General features: G+C 36.8%; 1 long non-coding RNA gene across 1 annotated transcript; it reads right to left on the bottom strand.

Annotated features, from left to right (window-relative positions):
- Positions 1-3,729: 3,729 nt before the first annotated feature.
- Positions 3,730-5,325, bottom strand: LOC105781025 (uncharacterized). Its single transcript, XR_001129464.2, has 3 exons — positions 4,623-5,325; positions 4,179-4,540; positions 3,730-4,055 (listed from the first exon to the last, which is right to left on the bottom strand). It is a non-coding gene; the product is annotated as an uncharacterized LOC105781025 (long non-coding RNA).

Below are 5,325 nucleotides of genomic sequence, written 5' to 3'. Positions count from 1 at the left end.
CTAGCACGATATTGTCTGTCGTCCCTAGCATGAGTTTTTAGGTTTTTTTGTCTCTAGTTTTTTATTTGCTTTCTTGTTTTTGTAACCGGCGTCTTCAGGCTACTCCTATTCAGATGACTGGGAGTGTGGGATAGTGTTCTGGCTTTCAAATCTGCAGTCATGGAAACTGAATTAGCACAATTATCGATCAATGAGGAAGAAGAAGAAATCTTACAGATCCAAGTTGATCCGAGTACGCAAAGAGAAGTGGGGGATTTTCAGCTAAGGGATTTTTAGCTTGTAGGATGCTTCCTAACAACAAGTATAATTCATTATTTGGCTATGAAAAGCACGATGGCAAACTTGTGGCATCCTGTCTGTGAGGTTCAAATTCGAGATCTGGGGGGAAAATGTATCTTTTTCAGTTTTTTCATAGTATGGATATAGAGAGAGTTTTGAAAGGTTCACCATTGACTTTCAATAATCATTTATTAATACTTTACAAACTGGAAAGGGGTGAGGATCCACTAAAAGTACCATTATTTTTTTATCCCTTTCTGGGTACAAATTCATGATGTTCCAGTAGGTTTATTTTCTGAGAATCTAGCAATACAATTGGGCAAATTTATTGGAGCTTTCTTGGAATATGATGGTTCAAATTTGGGGAAGGAAAATCGTAATTACATGAGGGTAAGGGTGCAGATTGACGTTAGGAAGCCTTTGAAAAGAAACAAAACAGGTTATGTGCTATAGGATACGCTCGTATGTTAAATTTAAGTATAAACGTCTATCACTTTTTTTTCTACTATGGACGTTTGGGGTATAATGACTCTTTTTGTGAGACAAAAATGATGGTTGGGGGGATATTACTAAAATGGGTTGGGATTTATCATTGCGAGCACCATCTCGAAGAGCCCTATCAATGAATAGTATTTGGTTACGAGAATAGGGGGAAGAAAAGTGGGAAGGAAGCTAGATGGAGAATAGGTTTGTGGGGATTAGTTCAAGGAATGGGAATATGAAAGGAAGAATGGGGAAAACCATTGGTCCAATACTGAGTTTTAACTTAGAAGGGGGGTGTCATCTGTAGAACAATAAAAGGATAAATTATGGTCTAATCAAATGCAAATAGTCATAGAACATGACTTGGAAGATGAAACCTTAATAGGGGAGGAGGGGAAAAAGTGAAACAGAGGGAAATAAAAGGTCTTAATCTTTTATTATCGGCGGCTACCAAGAGGCAAGCCGACCGGGTGCAATGAAAATTATAAGTTGGAACGTCCGTGGTTTGGGGAGACAACGGACGGTTAGAAGACTTCGGCATTTGTTGAAGATAAATAATCCTCAAATAGTCTTCTTTATGGAGACAAAACTTAGTAGAAAGCAGATAGAAAAAGGTCGTAGAAGATGTGGTTATGTAAATGGTATTGAAGTCGACTCAGAAGGTACGAGAGGAGGCTTGTGTTTAGCATGGAGGACTGATGTTGATTTAATGCTTTGTAGTTTTTTAAAAGACACATTGATGTGACAATTGAAGATAAGGAAAAATGAGTAAATTGGAGATTCATAGGATTCTATGGATCCCCGTACGCACAAGATAGGAATGATTCATGGGCTATTTTGAAAAGCTTAGCTACTGATGTGAAAATTCCTTGGTTGGTTTGTGGAGACTTCAATGAAATTATGTATGGATTTTAAAAAAAAGGAGGGCTACCTAGTGATAAAAGAATGATGGAAATTTTTCAAAGAACGTTAGAGGAATATCAACTGAAAGACGTGGGCTTTGAGGGTAGTTGGTTCACTTGGGAGAGATGAAATTTACCGGAGACGAACATACAAGAACGACTAGACAAAAGTGTCGCTAACACAGATTGGATTGCTTTGTTTCTGGAGGTGAAAGTTTAACATCTAGTATATTCATTTTCAAATCATTGTCCTCTTCTTATTAATACTAGGAGGAATGAAGAACAATTGAGGAACAATAATTTTAAATTTAAAGCTTGGTAGTCATTGGAGGAGTCTTTCATTAATGAAGCCAAGAGTTTGTGGGAGAAACCTTCAGGGGAGCTGTTACAGAAGCTGGAAATTTTGAAAAAAGGATTGAAGAAGTGGGCTGGGCAAATTCAAATAAATAGGAAAAAGACTAAACGAATCCTTACGGAAAAACTTGTGGAGTTGGCTGAAGCCGAAAGAAATGATAAGAATTTAGCTGAGTTGATTGATACAAAAATTAATTTAAAGTTTGAGATTGAAAAAGATGAATGTTATTGGGAATAGAGGGCCAGAATAAATTGGCTGAAGTTTGGGGATAAAAATACAGTATTTTTTCACAGTCAAGCATCACAAAGGCAGAGGAAGAATCTCATTCACACGTTGGAAAACGAAAAAGGAAGAGAGATGGTGATCTTGCAGGAAATATAAGGTGTTGCATAGTCTTATTTTCAGAATCTGTTTTCGATCTGTAGGAGGAAAGGGGAACTATGAACACATACTATCAGGGATCGAGCGGTGTGTCAATGCGGAAGACAACCAAAAACTTACAGCAACATACACTAAAGATGAAATCACAGAAGTAGTCTTTGACATGGGACCAATGAAGGCACCAGGGGAAGATGGATTTCCAGCATTATTTTATCAGAAATGCTGGCAAATTGTTGGAGAAGAAGTCACCTCATTTTGCTTACAAATTCTAAACGGAGATATGGAGGTTAGTCCAATAAACTCTACATATATAGTACTTATCCCAAAAGTTAATAGCCCTTCTGATATGATGCAGTTTTGGCCGATTAGTCTCTGCAATGTACTTTATAAAATTATAGCAAAGGCAATAGCAAATAGATTTCAAAAAGTTATTGGTAAATGTATTGATGAGGCGCAAAGTGCCTTTGTGCCTAGTCGGTTAATATCAGATAATGTGCTACTAGCATATGAAGTACTACATAAGTTAAAACAGAAGAGATTAGGGAAAAAATGGCCGTTAAACTTGATATCTTGATATGAGCAAAGTATAAGATAAGGTTGAATGGAGTTTTATAGAGGAGATAATGATAAGGATGGGGTTTGATCAAAGCTGGGTAAACGCCATTATGAAATGTGTTACCACTGTTTCTTATTCGATAATCATGGGCATAGCGGGGATAAATTTTTATCAGCTAGAGGACTTAGACAATGTGATCCACTAAGTCCGTTCTCATTCCTTTTATGTGGTGAGGGCTTATCGAGTCTATTGAGGCTAGCAATGAAAGGAGGCCTTTTAAAAGGAGTTAGGGTTAATAGAAATAGTCCACAAGTATCCCATCTTTTATTTGCTGACGATTGCATATTGTTTATGGAGGCAACAAGCAGGGGTGCTAATCTTTTCAAGGACATCCTACGTGAATAAAAATCTTGTTCGGGTCAATGTGTTAACTTTGACAAATCAACAATATTTTTCAGCAAGAACATGCTGGAGGAGGATAGGAGATAGGTTGTCAATCTGTTGAGGGTACACAGTTCGAATGAACCAGAGTGATACTTAGGGTTACCTAATATGGTAGGTCGGAGGAAAAATGAATCTTTCTAAAATCTAAAGGACCGATTCAAAAAATGTATTGACAATTGGAGTAACAGGTATTTATCGTTGGGAGGATAAAAAGTATTTATAAAAGCCATTCTTCAAGCTATACGAACTTATACGATGACTTATTTTTTATTACCTAGAGTTCTATGTGATGAAATGGAAAGCATTGTAGTAAGATTCTGGTGGTAGAAGAGACAAGGTAAAAGGGGAATTCATTGGTGCACTTGGAAAAACCTTTGTTCTTTAAAAGAAAATGGTGGCTTAGGTTTTCAAAATCTTGGTCAATTTAATATTGCGTTATTACCTAAAAAAGGTTAGCGTCTCATAAATTATCCAAATCCTTTATTAGCCAGAGTTTTAAAAGCAAAATATTTTTCGCATTCAAGCTTCCTAAAGGTAGAGTTGGGAAATTTACCTTCACTTACCTAGAAGAGATCTAGGCAGCAAAGGGACTTCTTCAAAAAGGAATGTGTTGCAGAGTGGGCAGAGGAGACAACATTTCTATCTAGGAAGACAACTGGATACACGGGATTGATAAAATTGACAAATAAAACAGAATAAACAATGGGGAATTACAGTTAGTTTCGGATCTTATTGATAATAAAAACAGGAAATGGAGGTCGAATTTGATAAATAGTACCTTTCAAGAGAAAACTGCTCAAAAAATTCTACAGATCCCTCTTGCAGAGACTGAGCACGAGGATACTCAAGTTTGGAAAGGAGAATTATCTAGCGAGTTTTCAATACGCAGTGCCTATAAACTATTACAAGATGCTAATCTGAATCCTATTAATTATTTATTACAGACCGAAATAAAAGAATTTTACAAGAAATTATGGAGCCTACAACTGCCTTTAAAAATTGTAATTACTATTTGGCAGATTTCCTGAGATTATATCCCTAATCTTGCTAATCTCAAGTACAGGAAAGTCACTTCAAATGATAGATGCCCTCGTTGTTGCTTCTGGGCAGAAGAAAGCCTTCATGTCTTCCGAGAATGCCCTATAACAATAGAAGTTTGGCAATCGTTAAACTTATCATGGGTTATGAATAATATGAATCAAAATATATGAGAGTGGCTAACCTGGGTTTTTAAGAGAAGCAACAACGACCAATGTCGACTCTTCTGTTATGCTTTATGGCTGATATAGTTCTCCAGAAACCAACTCATACATGAGGGGAAAAATACAACAGGAAGGGTTTTAGCACAAAACGTTCAGAGGTATATGGCAGAATATGAAGGAATAAGAGTTTTGACGAATAATGGAAAAATGAACAGAAGTTATAGAATACATGAGGACATGCCGAGAACAACGATCTATTTTGGTGCAGCGTTCGACAATAAAACCCTCAAATCAGCGACAGGTCTGGTAGGATGGGACTTGAGGGGAAATTTACTAGTGTTAAAGACGGTTATTCATAGCAATGTCCCCTCACCTTTCGCAGCAGAAGCATATGCATGTTTAGAGGGTACAAAGTTAGGGATTTCACTAAGAACTCAATCAGTTAAACTCATGGGGGACTCTAAAACAATAATAAAAAAAATGTCAGACGACTTCAACAGACATGTTTTCAAGAACTTATTTTTCAGCATATTCATAGATCAAAGAACTCGCATGCACATAGACTAGCAAAGAATGCTCTTGATAGAGAAGAAACCACTTATCTGATGGGAGAAGAACTGAATCGGCATGCCTTTGCCTCGGAAGGAAACTGGTCAAGGAATCCAAATTGAAGGAGCGGATGAAAGAAAAGCACTTAAAGCAGATAGAAAAATAAAGTTTTAT

Source organism: Gossypium raimondii, chromosome 1 (assembly GCF_025698545.1).
Source record: "Gossypium raimondii isolate GPD5lz chromosome 1, ASM2569854v1, whole genome shotgun sequence".
NCBI lineage: Eukaryota > Viridiplantae > Streptophyta > Magnoliopsida > Malvales > Malvaceae > Gossypium > Gossypium raimondii.
The sequence above is the reverse complement of the archived record's forward strand: the minus strand, read 5'-3'. Positions and strand labels throughout refer to the sequence as shown.